This window comes from Anomaloglossus baeobatrachus, chromosome 7 (genome assembly GCF_048569485.1).
Source record: "Anomaloglossus baeobatrachus isolate aAnoBae1 chromosome 7, aAnoBae1.hap1, whole genome shotgun sequence".
Classification (NCBI taxonomy): domain Eukaryota; kingdom Metazoa; phylum Chordata; class Amphibia; order Anura; family Aromobatidae; genus Anomaloglossus; species Anomaloglossus baeobatrachus.
This window is the reverse complement of record NC_134359.1, coordinates 77,191,454-77,216,213: the sequence shown is the minus strand read 5'-3', so window position 1 is coordinate 77,216,213 and position 24,760 is coordinate 77,191,454. Positions and strand designations below refer to the sequence as shown.

The 24,760-nt window shown below is 44.7% G+C and overlaps 1 long non-coding RNA gene across 1 annotated transcript; it reads left to right on the top strand.

Moving 5' to 3' along the window:
* Window positions 1–1,518: 1,518 nt before the first annotated feature.
* Window positions 1,519–13,460, top strand: LOC142245903 (uncharacterized). The gene is made up of 3 exons (XR_012724807.1): window positions 1,519–1,560; window positions 12,464–12,493; window positions 13,024–13,460. It is a non-coding gene; the product is annotated as an uncharacterized LOC142245903 (long non-coding RNA).
* Window positions 13,461–24,760: the final 11,300 nt, after the last annotated feature.

Here is a 24,760-nt window from a genome sequence, read left to right as displayed (position 1 = left end):
GTACCTTTGAGAGGACCCCTGGGGATCCCAGGAGGGGGCAAAGCCTATACCTCCACTGGAATAGTGGCAGGGGGTCAAAAGCCTCCATCTCCTCTCAAGGGGTGTGGTGGAGAGTCTGGTTGCTAGGTGGCGTAGGCAAGAACAGGAGAGGAGGAGCAGTGAGTCAGTTAGAGCAGAGAACTCCAGAGGGCTCAGTGAGGAGCAGACCTGTGGGGTTGATGCTGTCTAACAGCGCCCGCGCAGTGGCTACTGACGGGGGAGAACGGTCAACTAGGAGTGCTGCCTGAAAGCCAGCTTCAGCTAGAGAGTGCACGGAGTGGGAAGTAAGGAGACTGCTAGAGAGCACCAGGCCCAACCGGGCGGCAGATCCCGAAGCGAAGATAGATCCAGCTTTCTTCCGCTAAACCTGCCGGTGTGGGGCTCTCAAAGCCCACACCACAACACCACAAAAGCCGCAGCCACGTAACCGCAGTGAGGGCCCATAGGTCACAGGAGGCAAGCAGCTGGAGTGGCCTGGTCCGGGGAACAAGCAAACGGCAAACAAAAGGGGGAGAGAGGCTGCAGCATCTTCCCTGGGCGACCCCCATAGGGACTCAAAGTCGGGGTCACCCCAAACCACCAAGGGCTAAGGAAGGCGAGTCAGTAGTCACCCTCATAAAGTCAGCCTGAAGGATACCTGGTTCCCATCTGGTTCATCCCAGCTACGCCCGGGCTACTCACCCTGCCATCAAATGTGAGTAAAGCCCTTGAAAGACAGTTCTGCCTGTGTGAGTCATTCTGCGACTTGTGGTACTACGCACCTACACCGGGCCCTGGGGCTTGCCTCACTCTCAGGAGGCTATTCCAACTAACTGCACATACCATCAGCCCCAGGCGACCCTCAACCTGCAGTGGCGGTCCCCACTGACCGCAATACTGAGAGTGGCGTCACGATCAAAACCGAAGATTTCCTACCTGTGACCAGAACCAGCTACGTGGAGTCCCTGAAGGTATGCACCGATACAACACCGGCGGGGCTTCACATATCAAATGCACTGGACACATGTCCAAAAAAGAAGTAGCCAAATACCCCACTCTGGAATATTCATTGTATGTCCACACAATGAATATTTAAAACAAATTTTAAAACCAAAGTGCTGACTCTAAAAATACTGCATAAAATAAGCACTTTTTTATGTGTTTTTTCGTGTGTTTATTCCCCATTCCTTTGAATGAGTGAAAATTGTTGCAAAAATGTTGAAATAATTGATGTATTGTAGATTTAAAAAAATAGATTTAAAAAATAAAAAAAAATAAATAAATGCTTAGATGGCTATGAGAACGTGATATTGGTATAGTGGATAGATAAGTGGCTAATAAAATATGTGTATTTTGATGAACTTTTGGTATGACCTACTCTGATAAGATTGTTTCTGGCATACAGTCAATAAATACTGACTTGTCCTTTGCTTCTGTTTTATCCTCACGCATGTGATTGGCTCCTCGCTCCCGTCTTGGTCTTCTATAAATGTCAGTAGACTCTGAAAATCACAAGATCTTGAATACTTTGTCGTCAGAAAGGTACGTGCTTTAGCTGGCATGCATTGTATATATGTGATATTGTTATTGAGCAGTATACACAAAGTTTGGGCATTACAGCAATAGGAATTTATTTTTTTTTTCCTGTATCCTAGTAAATCGTATCATTTCATGCAATTATAATTGGATGATGCTTTATAAAAAAAGCAAAAAAGTAAAAAAAAAAGTTCACAGTTTCCAGTTTCTAGTTTTATTTAATCCTGTTAAATTCCAGTATATTCATTTGCACCCAATGCACTATATATTTGTGCCTTTTAGCCTTTTTTGAAGTGTATTTTATGTGCTGCCCTATTTTTATTTGTTTTCTGCATTGTGGGCATAGTCCAGCAATTCCATATGTTTTAGCCTGATTCATCACTCGTTAAAAACTCATAAAACTTGGTGCAACTCCACTTCAGTCACAGCGGATGTATTTTTCAGTATGTGAGTTTTGTGCTACTTTTGGCACCAAAAGTCACTAAAACAGTTCAAACCAGGAAGAAAGCCAATTTTTTTTACTTTGTGGTAACTTCCAAAATCCATTTTGAGGAATTTCGAGCAAAAAACAGTGACTTATATCACAAGATGAAAAAGATTAGTGACTTAAAAAAATCGGAAATGGTGAATCTGGACCATAGTGTATGGACCTAAGTAGTTGTTATAGAACGATTTAGCATTTTTGTAACACTCGCCGCTGGAGATGGTCAAGTGGTGAGCTAAAATGGACCCACTGGACTACAGGGGGACCCCAGACCCAACCTTTTAGTGGGAGGGGCTTGACTGAGCGCCCACCACGGGGCAGACGCCAGGTGCTACTCCCAGAGAAGGGACCGGGAATGTGGCAGCTGACCCCCAGGACAAGGGCGGGCACAGGAGCAGACAGCCTGTAGCAGGTGGCATGGCTGGCGATAGACAGGAAGTCACCAGTGTGGCGTGAGCCACCGGGGTAACTGAGGTTGGAGGCACAGCCAGCACGAACAGGCACAGTCTCTAGTGTGGTGTGAGCCACCGGGGTAGCTGAGGCTTGAGGCACAGCCAGGTAGAATAGGCACAGTCTCTGGCATGAACCACCTGGGTAGCTGAGGCTTGGGGCACGGCCAGGTGGAATAGGGACAGTCTCTGGCATGAGCCTCCAGAATAGCTGAGGCTTGAGGCACAGCCAGGTGGGAAAGATACGGCAGGAACGAACAGGCAGGGAAATAGTATACTGTAAAAAGCACAGCGGACAAGGGGACCTGACAACTAGCTGGCTAGGGCACCGGAACACTAGCTAACTAACCACCTTGATCAGGCAACTCCCCTAATGGGAGCTGGCCTTATACACCCAGCGCCTCTCAGCGATAGGGTGAGAGCCACTTTCTTTAAGAAAAGAGTAGCGGCGCACTCGAATGCCCCAGGAACATGACATTTCCAGGAGGGATTTTCCGGTCGTTGATTCCTATATTATTCCCAATTACCCTTACCCGGTATCAATAATACACGGACACTGCTTGCGACTTGGTAAAAAATGGCCACAGCAGCCCTTTATTGCCTATTGTTTACACACTAACACAAGGGGGCGCCGTCCAACGGGCGTCCCCAACATTTAACAATAGGTAATACCATAATAATAATAATACAGTACGTAATACAATACGTAACCCTGGGTAGGCCCGGTCCAGAAACCACCTTCCACCACCAAAACATGATCCCTGGCCGCAACACACACCGGGCCGGAGATGAGGTATGAATCACCTACGGATCAATACCCCCCACCTTGCAGGACCCATGCCTGCAAGATCCTTGTAACCGGAGCCACTATATCCTACAAGTGACTCTCCAATCAAATAACATTATCCGTTAAACCGCCTCTGGACCAGACCTACCCCCGCCATAAGTCCGGTCCAGAAGCCATACTCCACCACCAGAACACAATCCCTGGCCGCAACACACCGACCCAGAGATACGAGGCATTAATCACCTACGGATCAATACCCCAACCTTGCAGGACCCCATGCCTGCAAGATCCCTGTAACCAAAGCCACTGTATTCCGCAAGTGACTCTTCAATCACACAAACCGTCAGAAAAACACGACCCCTGGCCGCAACACACCGACCCAGAGATACGAGGCATTAATCACCTACGGATCAATACCCCAACCTTGCAGGACCCCATGCCTGCAAGATCCCTGTAACCAAAGCCACTATATCCTACAAGTGACCCTTCAAATCACACAACCATCAGAAACACGATCCCTGGCCGCAACACACCGACCCAGAGATGGGGGCATTAATCACCTACGGATTAAAACCCCCCCAAGTAGCATCAAGTATCAACCGTGTCTCAAAACCTTACATTCCTCTTTACCTCCAACTCAATATTATCCCCGGCTGCAACCTCCAGCCCAGAGATATGAGGCATCAATCACCTACGGATCAATCCCCCATGTGCATAACAGTAACTGTGACCTCAAAAACCTTAAAGCCCGTTAGCGACTTTAATCCAACAACATCCCCGGCTGCAACTAGCCCAGAGATAAGAGGTATTAATCACCTATGGATCAAAACCCCTATGCCTTGCAGAACCACGTGCTTGCACTGCACTTGGATCCAGAACCATGACCCCAACCAGTGACTCCTCCTGCGATTACCATTTCACCAAAATGGATCACTGACCATAACAATGGTCCCATATTTAAATGAGGTAAAAGTCACCAAAGGAGTAATACCCTTACCCAAACCAAAAACACCCGTACTTTCAATTACCTATCACCTGGGCCACTGTAGCCACCTGTGACTCCCTGGCAACCATCAACTCCTTAATATATAATCCTTGGCAACAAGCCTGACCCATATATAAGGCATTGATCACCAACGGAGCAATACCTCCTCCCTGCAGACAACCTTGTACCTGCAGGTCACCAGTAACCGGAGCCACTGTACCTTCTCCAGTGGCTCTCCATCCAAACACCAGTAACAATTAGAGCTCCTCTGGACCAGACCTACCCCCGCTGCTGTGACAAAGGACATAATCCCCATTATTTATGCTGACCATACACATATACATCATACACATCATATACATATACATATATTCCCACATTACCCCCATCTTATTCACCCACTTACAAGAATCCCAAATGACAATATACATCACAATCCACATAGAAATCTCTTTTGTTTCGTTTTTTTTTTTTTTTATTTTTTTATTATTATTTTATACACGACACTTCCTCCAATCCTTTCTTTTCTCATTTTTTTTTTTTTTGTTGTAATGGCTCTAAAAATTGAATAACTATACATGCATATAAGCACACCAATAATAACAATACACAATAGAAGGGAGGGTGGGTGGGAAGCTGTCATCCAGGAAATGCAAGAGGAGATAATTGACTCCCACCTCCTATTATATACACCATAAAGCTCCCTCCTTTCCTTCCACCACACTCCACCCCCTAACCAATCACCTTCTTTTCCTCATTGTTAAACGAACCAACACTGTTTAACCCCATCAACTCCCTACCCTCCGGGCTGTCATGTCGCCCCTACACCCTATGGGTTCCATGGCTTTCTTGACATTTCCAGGAGGGATTTTCCGGTCGTTGATTCCTATATTATTCCCAATTACCCTTACCCGGTATCAATAATACACGGACACTGCTTGCGACTTGGTAAAAAATGGCCACAGCAGCCCTTTATTGCCTATTGTTTACACACTAACACAAGGGGGCGCCGTCCAACGGGCGTCCCCAACATTTAACAATAGGTAATACCATAATAATAATAATACAGTACGTAATACAATACGTAACCCTGGGTAGGCCCGGTCCAGAAACCACCTTCCACCACCAAAACATGATCCCTGGCCGCAACACACACCGGGCCGGAGATGAGGTATGAATCACCTACGGATCAATACCCCCCACCTTGCAGGACCCATGCCTGCAAGATCCTTGTAACCGGAGCCACTATATTCTACAAGTGACTCTCCAATCAAATAACATTATCCGTTAAACCGCCTCTGGACCAGACCTACCCCCGCCACAGAACAGGCCACGTGACACCTTGCGTGGCCTGGACCCCCACACACCCAACGCTTGCTCCCCCAACTTGCAAGCCAAACCAACCATTAAAACCTTTCCATCTATCACTTAAACTCTGAGCATCCCGTATATGCACCATCCAGCGTACCCAGTCCACCTTACTGCACCGCACTCCCCTGATCCTTGGTGGCAGGAGCCACCGGGTCCCTCTGACGGCCACTCAGGCCCACCATGCCACAAGCTCCCAAACTATACCGGAATCCACACCATGCCCCGCTGGCCTTATTATAACCAATTAAATGCAATACCGACTGTACCATCGTCCTCCCCAGTACCGACCAAAGAACCACTGTACAGTCACCCTGTACAGTCAGTCCTCCTCCTGTCTCCAGCTGAATTAAACCACCACTGGGGTTGAGATACAACAACAGGATGACACTCACACTGCTTATGCTACTGGGTCACTTCGCACCCCAAACCTAGTTCTCCCAGGAAACCGCTAAAGTGAAACCCCGCTGTAAAATGACTGCAATCCATAGCCTTGAAATTTCCCCTACAGCTGACCTTGCAGATTCCCCAGAGCCAAATATCACTACTGGTCTCCCCTGACCGATTTATTCCGCCATCACACCCTCTGACAACAACAGAGGCTTGAGCTGTCTTCCCCAGAAAATCCCAAAATCTTCCCACATACTCAACTACCACACTAATGGACCTTCTTCATCCGAAATCAGGCCCACTTAATTTCAACGAGGCCCACACGGCCTAACGGAACCATGCTCCACCCCAAAATTAACACGGCCTCAAAAAACAAAACAACCGCAACCATCGCCCTGTACCCCTTACTGAGTCGAAGATATTGAAGCATTACCTTCGATCCCAAGGTCCCCAACAACACCTCCAACCATAATGCATAGTCCGCTTGCCTCTGCAAACTGGACCACGACAAGCTCCCTGTACTACAATGCCCACCGGAAAATTGCAGCCACACCACTGGCCCGATTGACTCCATATGCAACTATGGGCATCAGGAGACACAACTTTACCAAACACCATGTCCGGGCCTTTCGATCTCAAGGAAAACCTTGTGACACGCAACCCCCTTTGAGGTCTCATATTACACCCCAAGATAAATTAAAACCTTGGCCACACCATAGTATCCGCTCAAAGCCGACCACCGTGGGGCGTACCACCATTTTCCCGTAACGCACAACTGCACCTTCAAACCAAATACCTTCGTGCCGTGAGACCGGAGCACCACGACTCCCTAAGCAAACCCTTACCCAGATGCCCATACCTACCACCGGGCCAAGCATTCCTTTTTTTTTTTTTTTTTTTTAAATTGTATATGAATATTAAATAGACTCCACCAGCCCACAGATGCCAGGAGTCCACCCATGCAAAACACCCAATAATACCAGATGGCCCTAAGCTATCCGACTTACACTCTATGCACCACAAGTACCCAATCCTCTAGTCCAAACCATAACTCGCATAGTCCCCACCCGTAATCACGGCTGTCCGAAGAACTCCATTATTCCGTCCGCAGCCCACCATTGCTGATTAACCGAGTTCACCCACAGCAGCCCAAAGCTGCCCAGCACCTACATTAACACCAATTCAGTCACGCTGGACTCAACATTCCTGCCAGCACCAACCTCCACAATGGGATAACATGCTGACTAGCCACAAATTAACCCCATGTTACCATTGATGCGGTTGCAAACCTACAAACCCATTACAGCAACCAACACTTCACCTTCTCCTACATTTCTGCTCTCCTTTATTCACTTATCCACAGCAACCCTCGCGCCATACCGGGGCCCCGCACCTACACATCACTCACAAAAACCCCCTGAAAACTCCTCGAACACACCGTACCGCGGGACCCCTCGCCCCTTTACCTTACCCACCATAATTCATCCAATAAGAACCACCATGCATCAGAAGATTAATAATGAAACACCCCAGCAAACCTTCAATAACTGCGCCGTCTCACCCGCTCACATGTGCCGCAATCATCAGCCCCCTTAACCAAGTCTCACAAGACCTAAACTGCGGTAAACGCCGAACCTCGCGATCCCCAACCTGCAACTGTAACCACCGGACCTGACGCCACCTGCACCCTCACGGCCCCGCTGCCATGAGACCACCCCGTCCGTAACTCTGCCCCTGGCCTCCAGAACAACCAACCGACCTACGAACTAACCACATGCTCCAAACCCCCCCAGCTGCTACCCATATCTCCAGACACTACTCCACTACAGCGACTGTCCCCCCACCACTACAAAAAGTCTGAAACTTAAATTGATTACCGCGCCAGGCTGCCTCCAGAGGACGCCCTCAGATCAGCCGTCACCGTCATAGTTTCATAGTTTCATAGTTTTTAAGGTTGAAGGGAGACTCTAAGTCTATCTAGTTCAACCCGTAGCCTAACATGTTGATCCAGAGGAAGGCAAAAAAACCCCAATGTGTCAAATAAGCTCCAATGGGGAAAAAAATTCCTTCCTGACTCCACATACGGCAATCAGACTAGTTCCCTGGATCAACACCCTGTCATAAAATCTAATATACATAACTGGTAATATTATATTTTTCAAGAAATGCGTTCAGGCTCTGCTTAAATTTTACTAGTGAATCCCTCATTACAACATCATACGGCAGAGAGCTCCATAGTCTCACTGCTCGTACAGTAAAGAATCCTCATCTGTGATTATGATTAAACCTTCTTTCCTCAAGACGTAGCGGATGCCCCCGTGTTCCAGTCGCAGGCCTAGGTGTAAAGAGATCTTTGGAAAGGTCTCTGTACTGTCCCCTCATATATTTATACATTGTGATTAGATCCCCCTAAGCCTTTGTTTTTCCTAACTAACTAACCCCAAGTTTAATAACCTATCTTGGTATTGCAGCCCCCCCCATTCCTCTAATAATCTAGGTCGCTCTTCTATCTACCTGTAAGATTATGCTATTTATAACCTTCTATACTTTTGCTAACACGAAATGCATCCATTCCTCTCTTAAATTCATTCAGTGAGTTGGCCATCACCACTTCCTCAGGAAGAGAGTTCCAGAGCCTCACTGCTCTTACCGTGAAGAACCCTCTTCTATGCTGATGTAGGAATTTTCTTTCCTCCAATCGAAAAGAATGCCCCCTTGTTCTTGTCATAGTCCTTGGTACAAACAGATCATGGGAGAGATCTCTATATGGCCCTCTGATATATTTGTACATATTTATTAGGTCTCCCCTAAGTCTTCTCTTTTCTAGAGTAAATAGACCTAATTTTGATAACCTTTCCGTGTATTGTAATGCACCCATTCCATTTATTATTTTAGTAGCCCGCCTCTGAACCCTTTCAAGTTCAGTAATGTCTTTCTTCAGCACCGGCGCCCAAAATTGCACACAATACTCCAAGTGTGGTCTGACTAGTGATTTGTACAGAGGGAGAATGATGTTTTCATCTCGTGCCCCCAGACCTCTTCCAATGCATCCCATCACCCTATTTGCTTTGGTGGCTGCTGCCTGACACTGGGCACTCCAATTTAGATTCTTATTCACTAAGATGCCTAAGGGGCACTTTGCACACTGCGACATCGCAGGTGCGATGTCGGTGGGGTCAAATTGAAAATGACGCACATCCGGCATCGCATGCGACATCGCAGTGTGTAAAGGCTGGATGATACGATTAACGAGCGCAAAAGCGTCGTAATCGTATCATCGGTGCAGCGTCGGCGTAATCCATGATTACGCTGACGCGACGGTCCGATGTTGTTCCTCGCTCCTGCGGCAGCACACATCGCTGTGTGTGAAGTCGCAGGAGCGAGGAACGTCTCCTACCGGCCTCACTGCGGCTTCCGTAGGATATGCGGAAGGAAGGAGGTGGGCAGGATGTTTACATCCTGCTCATCTCCGCCCCTCCGCTCTGATTGGCCGCCTGCCGTGTGACGTCGCAGTGACGCCGCACGACCCGCCCCCTTAACAAGGAGGCGGGTCGCCGGCCACAGGGACGTCGCACGGCAGGTGAGTGTGTGTGTGAAGCTGGCGTAGCGATAACTTTCGCTACGCCAGCTATCACCACATATCGCTGCTGCGACGGGGGCGGGCACTATCGCACTCGGCATCGCAGCATCGGCCTGCGATGTCGTAGTGTGCAAAGCCCGCCTTAGTCTTTTTCCATGTCTGATTTCCCCAGCAGTTTCCCATTTAGTAAGTAATCGTAGCATCTGTTTCTCCTTCCCATGTGCATAACCTTACACTTATCTGTGTTAAACCTCATTTGCCATTTTTCAGCCCAATTCTCCAATTTACTCAAATCCATCTGTAGTTGCAAACTGTCCTCCTTTGTGTTAACTACCTTGCATAGTTTTGTATCATCTGCAAATACTTATATTTTACTCTGTAAACCATCCACCAGATCATTAATAAATATATTAAATAGTAGGGGGCCCAATACAGACCCCTGTGGCACCCCACTAGTAACCCTGGCCCAATCTGAGTATGCACCAATTATAACCACTCTTTGTTTTCTACCACTAAGCCAGCTACCTACCCATCTACACACATTTTCCCCGAGCCCAAGCTTTCTCATTTTACTTAGCAGTCTTTTATGTGGGACAGTGTCAAATGCTTTACCGAAGTCGAGATAAATGACATCCAATGATTCTCCTCGGTCCATGTGAGAGCTTACATCCTCATAGAAGCTGATCAGGTTAGTTTGACAGGAGCGATCCTTCATAAATCCATGTTGATATGGAGTTAAACAGTTATTAACATTGAAACATTCCATAATAGTATCCCTTAAAAACCCTTCAAACATTTTACCCACAACAGATGTTAAGCTTACCGGCCTATAGTTTCCGTCCTTTTCGCCAGTCGTCCGTCGCTGATCCCGGGACAGTCCCTCAAGCTGCAGGCACCGAATGCCCGCCGGGTTCGCCCCCTGACGCCAGGAGCACCGTGTCCACATGCCCTGTTTGGGCCGATTGTCGCCTCCACAATGCTGGGCGCTCCCCTCCTGGGGGAAGCCGCTACTGATGAGAGCTGCACCCTTATCCCAATGCCTGCTCCAGGATAGACAGCAGGCCTCCTGTCTCCTCCTCGTCGCCACCTGCTGCGCCCAGTCCTCCGGTCCCGATGATCCAGCCCCACATGTGAGGTGACCCTGCAGGCGCCTCCTGTCTCCTCCTCGCCGCCTACTGCGCCCAGTCCTCCGGTCCCGATAATCCAGCCACACAGGTGAGGTGACCCTGCAGGCGCCTCCTGTCTCCTCCTCGCCGCCGCCTTCTGCGCCCAGTCCTCCGGTCCCAATAATCCAAGCCACACAGGTGAGGTGACCCTGTAGGCAGCCGTCCTCCGCCCCCCCGCGGAGGGAGCGGGGGGTGTTGTCTATCCACCGCCGCTGGGCGCGCTCCCTGCCAGGAGCGGCCGCATCGCTCAAAATATCCAGCCTGAGGCCTCACACCGGAAGTAGGCCCCCGGGCTGGACACGCCCCCTTTTCGGCCGTCGCGGCCCTGCAGGAGATTCCTCCCGACAGCCAGAGCGGGCGCTGCAAGCTACCGCTGCCCACCCAGCTACGGAGGGTCCCCACGGGAGTGGGGGCTCTCACGTTGTCCTCCTCACCCCCACCTTCCCCAAAAGACCCCGGCGAGTCCTGAAACTGCCAGCACTACAGCAAAGAGGGGGGGGGGAGGGGAAGGTGCCGAGGAGACACCCAGGCAGCCTGGGTGTAGGACTGCACTACCTGGGCGCCCTGCACCGCCATGCTGACCAGATCCGAGGATTCCTCAGGACATCATGATGGAGGTTCCACAGCCCGTCCAAGCTGTCATCCAGGAAATGCAAGAGGAGATAATTGACTCCCACCTCCTATTATATACACCATAAAGCTCCCTCCTTTCCTTCCACCACACTCCACCCCCTAACCAATCACCTTCTTTTCCTCATTGTTAAACGAACCAACACTGTTTAACCCCATCAACTCCCTACCCTCCGGGCTGTCATGTCGCCCCTACACCCTATGGGTTCCATGGCTTTCTCTCCCTGAGAACGCACAGGCCTCAGGAGGGGGAAGCAGGGAGCGCACACGTGGAGGAGGAAGACACCAGGACACATATGCGAGCTGGCCGCGGCGGTGAGTGACGCATGTCACCATGGAAAGGGGAGAGCGGGGAGCACTGGGACATCTGTGAGAGATGGACGTGGCAGTGAGTGGCGTGCGTCCCTGCGGAGGAGGAGAGCAGGGAGCGCAGGGGCAGCAGCGCTTCATCTGTTTTCTCTGGTAATTAACCCAATTACAATATTTTTGCAAATTACATCTCCAACATTAAAATGAACAAAAAAGATCTTACTTACTCTTTAACTATTTATACTTCATAATAAAAAAAACCCTTTTGATCAGCCATCTGGAACTTATGAAGTGTCTAAAATATACAGTATTAGACCCCCTTTCCAGGTCCGTGTTTCCGGTAGGTGTGCAGACATTTTTTTTCACGGATACCACACATACCCATTATAACCTAAGGTGATCTTCACATGTATGTGTATATACCGTTTATGCCGTTTTTTTGCCGGCAGCTCGAATGGCAGGGGCCATTACAAGTATATGGGTCAGTGAAAAATACGTACAGCACACGGATAGCACATGTACACACAGATGACAACATATTCTATCTCACGTATGTAAAAAACGTGTCACTTTTCATACGCATGTGTGAGTAATACTGTATCCGCTACGTGATCCATAGGATAGATTCAAACTAACTTTCTATATGGTAATTATAATGATTATATTGTACTTTGAGTAGGTCACAAATATGTAAACTATATGGATATAAAAATAAAATAATGGCTTGTGCGATTGGTTTATAATTTTTTTTTTCTCCCCAGAAAAAGCCACCATGCATCATCCTAATCACGGTAATGACTTAATTACCATTTCCTATACATCTACAGGATTTATCAGCCTCATCTTTGACTTAAATCTGTCGACCCTGTAGATTAGTGAACATTTTTGGTGTACTTTCATACTGTTATAAATATTATTAACAAAGAATAGCTATAAAAATCAGGAAAACAATAGATAGTAACAATATTAAAAATAACTTTGATCCATTCCACTTAGTGCAATTTTATTAACTATATATTGTTGTTGTACTTTATAATTAGGGATGATCGAATACCTGAAATATTCAGCTTCACGAATATTCGACGAATAGGTTGCCGCTATGCGAATATTTGATGCCCTATATAAGTCTATGGGAAGCCCGAATAGTTCCGAATAGTTATTTTGGTTTCCCATAGACTTACATTGCACATCGAATATTCGCGAATGGTCGAATAGTGGTGACCTATTCGGCAAATATTTGCGAAGCTGAATATTTGAGGTATTCGATCATCCCTATTTATAATATTTTAGTCATGTTATCATTGACCTCTTGTGTTTACAGGAAAAGGTCATGAAACGCATCACCCACCTCATGCACAGCCGAATCCTCACCACCCACCACCTCATGGAGGCCATCCTCCAGGACACCCTGGTGCCCATGGTCATGGTGGCCCACCTCAAGGGCACGGACATCATTACCAGCATGGATCTCATCATGACCAACATGGATCTCATGGTCAACATGGACAACATGGAAAGCACTAGCATTGTGCCTACAACTTAAGGTTGAGGATCATAAGGAAAAAGCTAACTATAAGTCTTCTTGTTCTAGCTTTGTTTCCTGGATCTGTCTGAATCATGTCCAAAAATGTAATTTTTTTTCTTATCAATTAATATCATAACATTTGTGAATGTGCCGTCATTGTTTTATCACACTTGTAATCAAATTTTCACATTTCAGCTTGATCACTTGATGACCAGTAACAATAATAAAGCTATGCGTGTCTACTAAAAGATTTACCGTTTTATCTCTGAATTATTTGCGCCTCATAAATAAAAAATCTAAGTCTTCAGTCTACATGTTATGAATGTGTTTTTATGTCACTACCTTACAAAATCCTATGATCCTATGTAGTTCTGGCATTACTGACACCATTGTGTCTGTCATCATTTATGAGCAGGTCACGTTCTTCTCAGGAAGTGAGATTATTATCCGACACAAAATATAGATTATGAACGTTTGAGAGGCACGGAGAGAAACAATAGGGCCCTAAAAACTTCCATGGGTAAAATATTAATGCTCCATACTACCCTAATAAGACCTTGAACAGAGCCAGGGGTATTGGTATGGTTTTAGACGGTCAAGGGACTAAGTCACAAGGAATGTCTCCTCATGCGACCCTCACCACATTCACTTAATTATGTATGTTAATAATATTATTTTGTCCTATCACCACTATTGTTGCTATAATTGGACTAGATAATGACAAACTACTGCCTTGTGTGGAGCAGGCTCAGCTCCTGAGACCGCTTCATACATCCATACCAGATGTAGTACCCACATACTGTATATGCCGGAAAAAGTATGTCATTGAGTGGGACGTGGTTAAACATAATAATTAGCTCTAGCTGAACTCATAAGGTGTAAAAGATCCATTTAATATTGTATGTTATTTATTACCTTGAGATTTGGTGAAAGAACCGCTTTATCGCTAATAGGGGTCCCACCACTATCCTGCAACCGCTTTGAATGGAGAAGTAGTTGTGTGACTCTCGTTAACTTCTACTGGAATTTGGAAAATAGCCATATAATTGAGCAAAGAAGTGTAGGTGGATGGAAAGAGCATGCACTGGCACAATGCACAGGAATCCCAGCTGTTGGACCCGCATCTAACAGATATCTATAGTATATCCCTTGAAAATGGATTACAGGATTTACTCATTTGTTGGCTTCTTTCAGTAAAAGCTATTTAACATTAAAAATATGTTCTCAATTTAGATCCCTTTTTATATTATGGCATGCCCGCATATGTAAAGCAATCAGCTCCATAATGGAGCAAATGAAAAGTGATATAAGGACCTAGATCTACCAATCAGATTAGATCATTCATTTTTAAAGGGGCATCTGAGAGAGCCATGGTGCCTTTTGAATTGTCACTGTCCCCCCACCTAATTTGTGCTACACTGTTTCCCCGAAAATAAGACCTACCCTGAAAATAAGCCCTAGCATGATTTTACAGAATTTTTGTAGAATGCTTGAAATATAAGCCCTACTCCAAAAAAAAACCCTAGTTAAAGTCATTGCTGATGTTAGGGGGAGTCAAGCTTCACAATTTCTCAGGGACCCCACTCTCTTAGGGGCCCCAGCAGTTGTATTCCGAGGTTCAGGTTGTTTAAAGTACCTTTGATTTGACAGTCATGTGACCACAGGTTTTTTAATTGCAGGAATCTAAAAGAACTGAACAGGAGACAGGCTGGTATGTAGGACTGGCATTAGGGGGATGGCAGAGCAAACTGGGAAATTTCACAGGTCCCCCAATCCCCTAGGCGCACCAGGGCTTTTATCCTGATGATAACACTGCAAGAGGAACTGTGTGACCTTACATCATGTGTCCACAGGTTATTGCAGGAATTTAAAGCTGAAGAGAAGACAGGCTGGTATGTGTGTGTGTGTGCACATGGCCGCCTTCATGACTGGTGTATGGGGCCCGATGAAGAGGGGGGCCCAGGGTAATTACTTAGGTTTATGAAGCACTGGGCCGGGGCCCCCCTATGCACTTGGCCCCAGTCACAGCTTCAACAGAGGGGCCTGGCAGTCTTGCTTCAGCCACTGCACATGACTAAAGTGGATGTGAAGCCTTTCTAGGGCATCACATGCAAATTAGCCACGTGCTAAAGCAAAGTCAGTGGAGCAGAGCGCCGGTGCTTCATTCCGCGGCCTAGCATGATGAGGTCATCACTCTACGACCTCATCACACTGCTGTGGGCAAAGCAGAGGTGGCGAGGATGTGGCATCTGGCGGCAAAAGGTTGGCGCTACGTGAGCTGAAGATTGCTGGGGAGTGGTGGGGGGCCCGCTGAATCCAGCTCCTGCCTTCCTTCAGCTGGATGTATGTCGGAGGGTGCACATCCAGCTGAAATGTATCATGGCTAAGAGAGGACACCACACAATGTGGGATCCAGGGAGGCTGAGTAAAATGTGTGTTTTTTATTTCTTTTTTTGCAGCAGGCCCAGGAAGGGGACATATATACAAGAAGGAGGACATATATACCAGGATGGGGACATATATACCAGAATGTGCCTAGGAGGGCGATATATATACACCAGGAGGTGCCCAGGAAGGGTACATATATACCAGGAAGGGAACAAAAACCAGGATGGGCACATATATACCAGAATATGTCCAGGAGTGGAATATATATACACCAGGAAGAGCCCAGGTTGGGGGACGTCTATGCTGGGAAGGGGACAAATAAATCAGGATGGAGACATATATTCCAGGAGGACGACATATATACCAGGAAAGGGACAGAAACCAGGATGGGGACATATATACCAAAATGTGATAAGGAGGAGGATATATATACACCAGGAAGGGTCCAGGATGGGATAAATATACCAGGATGGGGACATATAAACCAGGATGGAGACATATTTACCAGGAGGAGGACATATGTACCAGGAAGAGGACAGAAACCAGGATGGTAACATTTATACCATAATGTGCTAAGGAGGGGCATATACATACCTGGAGGTGCCCAGGAAGTATATATATATATATATATATATATATACACACACACACACACACACGTTTCTTCCAAAAATGGTGGTGAGAGTGTGACATTTTTGAGGGGCGGAGGTGGAGCTGGAGGGGAGCCTGGGTGGAGTCTCAACGGGGTCCAAAAATGTTGCCAGTATGGGGCCCTGAAGTTCCTTGTGGTCACCCTGTGTGTGCAGATGAATGGATGGATGGATGGATAAGAGATAGATAAATAGATATTAGATGGCTAGATAGATGGACAGATAGATGGATAAATCATAGATAGAGATAGATGGAGGGATAGATAAATAGATGATAGATAAGAGATATATAAATATATAGATAGAAGGATATATAGAAGGATAGATAGATAGATAGATAGATAGATAGATAATAGATAGATAGAGGGATAGACAGACAGACCCACGTGTTACACACAGTGTGTGGAGAGTTATGTTGATGTTCCAGAATGTAATATAATTATATTTGAATAAATGTTGATTTTCTTTTTCAAGAATTAATGTGGATTGTTGTTCATGGGAAAAAAATGAGATATCCCCTGAAAATACAGTATGTCCTTGCCCATTTTTCGGAGCAAAAAATAATATAAGATGCTGTCTTATTTTTGGAGAAACTCGGTAGATCCCAGAGGTGGGACTTGCATTTATAAGACCTCCATTAGAGGGGTGGTTCCAAGAAAAGTAAAACATCTGCCAAAAGCCTTTGGTCGGACTTGCAATACCAGACACATGCCATGGACAGACATGGAGCTTTTTCTATTTTTAATGCCTTGGTTTTTTCCCAGTCATGCCACATATTTTTGATATGACTAAGATAACATTGCTTCTGGCACAGAGTCACTAAACACTGAGTCATCCTTCGTTTAGCTTTTATCCTTGTGATATTTACTTACTTCTTAGATTTGTATAAATTTCTACAGATTTCTAGAAAATCACAAGATCTAGACTGTTTTGTCTGGTGAAAGGTTCATGTATTAATTGAAATACTGTATATACGATACATAGACATACAGATAAAGCATTGCAGCAATGGGCATCATTTTTTTTTGTTTCTGAATACTGGTAAACTGTATGACTTTATACAATTGTTATGAAATGCTGCTTTGTTAGCGAAATGGTGAAATTAAAAAAGTTCCAAGAAGTTCTTATTTAGAAGGGGTAAAAAAAAAGAGGCATATCTAACCAGATATTATCAGCCAAAACCATAGGAAACATATTTAGTGCCAAGTAGGAATGAAGGGTGTTCTGTGCTGCTGGTGAAAATCCTAAGGAAGATCCAAAGATCATAAGATACAAAATCAGAAGACACAAGAATAGTCAGTAAACAGGCTAGGGTCACGATAGGAAAAAAATATACTAGCCAAGAGCTGAGCACTCAGGACTGAACCAGCGGAGAACAAGTGATTTACAGAGACAATATATCCATCGACTCAACTCACAATGGAGATCTTGTAGGGCATCATCAATTCAATACGAATCGACACTTTGCATACAGAAATGCTATGATTAGAACGTGTAAAACTCAGAAGGCTGCAGACGTGAAGCGATACCTCATGGAGACCTTCCTACAAGTCATTGGGTATGGCGGCTCTGTGGAGTGGCCTCCACGCTCACCTGACCTGACCCCATTGGACTTCTTTCTGTGAGGTCACATCAAACAGCAGGTGTATGCGACCCCTCCACGAACATTGCAGGACCTATAACGACGTATCACAGATGCTTATGCAAATGTGTCACCTACCATATTGCACAATGTGCAGCATGATACAGTATGCTGTCCAGAGTCCAGATGTGCATTGCAGCTCACGGTGGAGAGAAGATGTATAGCAGAGCATGGGAAAGCTGGATGCTGAGGGAAAGAGCCTTTTTCCCTCAGCACAAAACGTTCCCATCCCATGCTTGTATCTTTGTCCCCCCTTGTATATAGTTCTCCAAATACAATAATGGCACCCACATAGCCTTCCAAATAGTATAAAGGGTCCCACATAACCCTTCATATATTAGAATACACTTCCATAGTCCTCCATGTATTATAATGCATTTCCCATAGTTCTCCATGCATTATAATTCACCCCATAGTACTCAATATATAATACTGCACCACATAGTCCTCCATATATTATAATGCAACCCCATAATCCTCCATGTATAAAGTAGCCCTTCAATTATTATCTTGAATTTCTCATAGTTCTCTATGTATTATATTTCACCCCATAGTTCTCCATGTATTATACTGCACCACATAGGCCTCCATATATTATAATGCAGCCCTATAGTCCTCCTTGTATAAAGTAGCCCTCCAATTATTATAATGAATTTCTCATAGTTCTCCATATATTATAATTCACCCCATAGTTCTCCATATATTACACTGCACCACATAGTCCCCAATGTTTTATAATGCACCCCCATAGCCCATGTATAAGGTAGCCTCCATAGTCCTCCATATATTATAATGTAGCCCCCATAGTCCTATATGTATTATAACGCAACCCCATAAAACTTCATATTGCATTATGCAGCCCCATACTCCTCCATGCCTAAGGCACCCCTATATTCCATGTATAAGGTGTCCTTCATTTTGTATTATGCAGCCCTCCCAGACCTCCATATATAATAATGCAGCTAGCCTCTCCAGGCCTCCATGTATAATAATGCAGCCAGCCTCCTCAGGCCTCCATGTATAATGTAGCAGCCAGCTTCTCCAGGCCTCCATGTATAACAATGCACCCAGCCTCCTCAGGCCTCCATGTATAATATAGCACCCAGTCTCCCCAGACCACCTCCATGTATAACAATGCACCCAGCCTCCTCAGGCCTCCATGTATAATATAGCAGCCAGCCTCTCCAGGCCTCCATGTATAACAATGCACCCAGCCTCCTCAGGCCTCCATGTATAATGCAGTATCTCCAGGCCTCCATGTATAATGCATTATCTCCAGGCCTCCATGTATAATAATGCAGCCATCCCAGACCTCCATATATAATGCAGCCTCCCCAGACCTCCATGTATAAAGCAGCCTCTACAGGCCTCCATGTATAAAGCAGCCTCTCCAGGCCTCCATATATAATGCAGCCTCCTCAGACCTCCATGTATAAAGCAGCCTCTCCAGGCCTCCATATATAATGCAGCCTCCTCAGACCTCCATGTATAAGAATGCAGCTACCCCAGACATCCACATATAATGCAGCCTCCTCAGACCTCCATGTATAAAGCAGCCTCTCCAGGCCTCCATATATAATGCAGCCTCCTCAGACCTCCATGTATAAGAATGCAGCTACCCCAGACATCCACATATAATGCAGCCTCCTCAGACCTCCATGTATAAAGCAGCCTCTCCAGGCTTCCATGTATAATAATGCAGCTTCCCCAGAACTGCCTTCCCAACCCTCTGGCCACCGTTTACTCACTTATATTAAAAAAAAAACCCAAGTACTCACCTTCTATCTTCCTTCAGCCGCTGCTGTCTTCCCCGCTGCTCGTTCTCCCCGGTGCTGCGGTCGGCGTCCTCCTGTCCTGCACTCTGTGCACTCAGCACAGCAGTCGCTCGGGAGTGACATCATCGCACAGGGGGAGAATGGGGATGCATAGCGTGGCACCGGCCGCGCTATGCTTCATCATTACTGTGCGCGGTGATGGGGGAGACGCCGCAGCCGCTGACACCAGGTAGGGGGCCCCGATGCCGCCGCTGACATCAGGCAGGGGGGCCCGGTGTCGGCGGCGGCAGCGGGTCAAATAGCGGCCGCGAGGTCTGTGACAGATCAACGCAGCTCCTCTCACACTGACAGGAGCTGGCTGCTGATCTGCCTGGCGGCCGCCGGGCCCCTGACCTCCCGGGCCCATCGCGATCACGACCGCTGCGACCGCGGTAGTTACGCCACTGGTTGTAGATGTCCCAGGATGAGGTGGATACTTATTAGTGGAATATACACAAGAAGGGTCTGGCTAACATTTTTATACCACATCATACTCCCAGGAGTAAGGTCTCTTCATGGTGTTGCCCATGTGGTCTTCAGACCAATCTCTGAGCATCATTGTGTCCAAGACCAAAGTAGAACTTATTGATAAAGAGGACAGACTTCCATTCTAACCTGCAATGCCAACTTGCTCTGCACCATGATTGCTTTTGAGAGTAGTTGCATGAATTAATTGGAATATCTGTAACTGGACATCTGTCTTGTAGCCATTGTGCTGCAAAAGCCTCCTACTCCTGGGATTATGTTGGGTGGCATTATGTATGGTAACTGTACTCCACAAGTCTTAATTCCAGGTATGATAATAGATGGTCTCACACCTACACTACAACAGAATCTAGTGCATGCACCACATCGATTGATGTAACTAACTATTGTGACCAAATGGCACAAATTGTTGGAACATTTGGCTACTAATGCATGCATATTAGATAAACTGGTATCTATAGTGTCTGGACCTTTTCAGGATGGAAAGCCACAATGATCTTAGCATTGTCTAAGTGGATAAACATGCTCAATCCAGGACGTCTTGGAACTTTGGTAATCAGGATGATGAAAACAAACTAATTTGAGATGAATAAATCATAGAACACTGAAACAAACAAATAAATGATTGAATAAAATGTTAAACATAACACAATAAATCCATCAATGGTTTGATAAAATATTGCCCAATTCATCTGAATTGATCATATTTCATTGTCATGGCGATATGATATTGGTATATAGTCAGTGATTAAAAATAGAGATAGTCCAGCTCAGCACATACTTTGGCACTTAATCCTCTAACGCCATGGAAGCACGAGGTCCCGCTGCTGTTGTCAGTGTGTAAATCAGCAAGTGAAGGAAAGGAACCAGCTTCCAGAAAAATTTCAGTAAAATCCGCTACTTTATTGGATTCTTTAAAATTGTACAAAATAGTGGATTTCACAAGAAAAAGACAGGAGTCACAATCAGCACTTAACATCAGACGCGTTTCGATCAAGAACTGATCTTAGACTTAGAAACCAAGTCTAAGATCAGTTCTTGATCGAAACACGTCTGGTGTCCAGTGCTGGTTGTGACTCCTGTCTTTTTCTTGTGAGATCCACTATTTTGTACGATTTTAAAGAATCCAATAAAAAAGCAGATTTTATTGACATTTTCCCGGAAGCTGGTTCTTTTCATTCACTTACCTATACTCAGTGATTGCCATATCTTGCTCTACAAACCTATACGTGTCCAAAAAGGGAGTAGCCAAATACCCTTCTTCCCAAATACTCATTGTATGTCCATACATTGAATATTTAGAACAGATTTTTCAGAACCAAAAACCAAAGTACTAGCAGTAAAAATGCTGCATAAAATATGTACCTTTTTATGCATTTTCCCTTGTGTTTTTCCCCATTCATTTGTATGGGTCAAAAATGCTGAAATAATTGATATACTGCAGATTTAAAAGAAAAAAAAATGCTTAGATGATTCAAATCTGTAAGAAAAAAATAAGCAGCATGTGCATGAGATTTCAGAAATCACATTCACATTGATGATACTTATGTTTTTACCCTTGAAAAATATGCCGAAAAAAAGTCACAAAAAACAAGATCTTTGCACAGGTATCCATAGTAATCAAGACAATCAAGATAAAAGCCCATTATTTATGACTATGAGAACGTGGTATTGGTATAGTGGATAGATAAGTGGCTAATAAAATGTGTATTTTTATGAACTTACTTTTGGTATGACCTACTCTGATAACATTGTTTCTGGCAAACAGTCAATAAATACTGACTTGTCCTTTGTTTCTGTTATATCTTCATCAATGTGATTGGCTCCTCGCTCCCTTCTTGGTCTTCTATAAATGTCAGTAGACTCTTTGAAAATCACAAGATCTTGAATACTTTGTCGTGAGAAAGGTACGTGCTTTAGCTCACATGCATGGTATATATGTAATATTGTTATTACGCAGCATACTCAAAGTTTGGGCATTACATCAATGGGACTTTATATTGGTTTTTTTCCCTGTACCCTAGTAGATTGTATCACTTTATACAATTGTAACAGGATGATGCTTTGTTAGCAAAATTACAAAAGTAAAAAAGGAAAAAAAAAGTTCCCAGTTCTCAGTTTCTAGTTTTATTCCATCCTGTAAAATACCATTGTATCACTTTATACAATTGTAACGAAAGGATACTTTGTTATAGTAAAAAAGTTAAAAAATAAAAAGTTCCCATTTTTATTTCATCCTGTATAGTTATCAAAGTAAGTGTCACTAGTTTACAGGGATAGGTAGTCATTTTATATGATATAATACCTAATCGAATACGTCAAACCCTTTATGGTCGCAAGTCAGGATTAATTACATGCACTAAAACATATAAAAAGCTTTAGTAAATCAATACATTACACTGTTAGGAGGACAAGGACACTTAATGAAAATAAGTCTACATTTTGAATTGTAATTTAGTGTTTTCGTCAACATTTTAAAGAGTCTTTCCACTTCTTAGATACTCATGAACTCTGCTTAAGATGGATAATAAATACATAAATATCAGATTTATTGGTGTCTAACACCTGAAATCCCCATCAACCAGCTGTCTGCAAGCTGCAGTAGCTCGATCTGAGCAGTGTATAGAGCCAAAAGAGCTTTTCAAGCTGAGGACCTCCCTATTTTTGATCAAATTTTGACCAAACACATTTAATATATTCCTGTAAATATTATCAAAATTTGCAACCATATAAAACAATCCAGAATTTAAGTTACTAAACCTTTTTTCATTATTATTTTAATCTTGGATATTTTTGTGCATCTTTTTCATTTGCACCCAATGCACTTGTCACAATTCCTCTGTGCAGAGTATCTTGCACACTAGGTGATGCTCTGCTGTGTCTTCCTGGGCTACTGGCTGGCAGGTTGATTGACAGTGCAGGCTTTCATGCTGGTTCTAGGAGGTGTTGATTACTCAGGTATTCCATCTTCTGTGTAATTGCTCTGCTTCTTTAGTGAGCATGCTCTCCCAGAACCTTGCCAGTCGGACTTTCTGGTTCTGTTGTTGTGCTGTTAACCTGTGTTCCTGCCTGTGTTCTGATCTTTGTTTCCTAACCTCGGACTGTTGCTTGACTCCTCTCTGCCTGCTCCCTGTTCCTGTCGTGACCTTCTGGCTTTTGACCTCGGATCATTACCTGACCACGTCTTAGTTTTTTCCTGAATTCACTACTTGACTTCCCGGAATTCTGACCCTTGGATCGTGACCTGACTGTATATACCTCTATGTACTCCCCGTGTCCATATGTGTCCTCCTGTTACCAGACCCTGACTTTCCTGACTACTCTACCATGTGTACTACCTGTAAGTAGTGACTCGCATCACATTACTATTCTATTTGTGCTTTTTTGAAGTCTATTTTATATGTGGTTTTTTTTATTTCCACTTTCTGGACAGTCCAGCAATTTCAAATATTTTAGCCTGATTTATCAATTGCGACTCTTTAAAAAGTCACAAAACTTGGAGCAACTCCATTCCAGGCACACCTGGTGTATTTTTCAGTATGTGAGTTTTGTGCAACTTTTGGCACCAAGAGTCACTAAAACAATTCAAGCCAGGAAGAAGCCCATTTTTTACTTTGAATCAGTAGTTTCATTTTGATGAACTTCGAGCCAAAAACGGTAACTAATATCACAAGGCGAAAAAGATAAGTGACTTAAAAAAAATTCACAAATGGGCAATTGGGACCATAGTGTACGGACCTAAGTAGTTGTTACAGCACGATTCCGCATCTGTTTTGTGCAGGAAGTCAGCAAAATTGGTTAATTAACCCAATTATAATATTTTTGCAAAATGCATATCCAGCATTAAAATGAATTAAAAAAAAAAAGCTTAGTTACTTTTTAACTATTTTTCACCTCATATTAAAAAGAAAAAAACAGGTGATGAGCCATCTGGAACGTATGAAGGGTCTAACAAAAGCAGCATTAGACCCCTTTCCCATGTCCGTGTTTCCAGGAGGTGTGGCAGCTGTTTTCTTTACATATACCACACACACCCATTATAACCTATGGTGATCTTCACATGTCTGTGTTTTCACGCCATGGATCAGCATGAACCACACGGAGACATGTCCATTTTTTTCCAGCAGCACGGATGACAGGGGCCAATACAAGTATATGGATCCATGAAAAACACGTACAACACATGGATCGCACCCGTACATACAAATGACAACATATTCTAGCACATGTATACAAAAAACAGACCGTGTCACGTGTACATTTTTTATACAGAAGAGTGAAGGAGCCTAAGGCTAGGAACGCACTTTGCATTTTTACCTGCGTTTTAGGTGCTTTTTAGGTCCGTTTTGAGAAGCACCTGTTTCTTGCCATAAGGCATGCGTTTTGATTTACCAGCAAAGTCTATAGAAAAATTGGATTTTCTGACCCCACTTTGCGTTTCTAAACGCTGCGTTTAATTTGCATATTTTGTGGCAAAAACCAAGTGTTCAAAGAAGTAACATGTCAGTTGTTTTTGCCATTTTCGGTGCGTTTTGCTAACATTGGAGTCAATG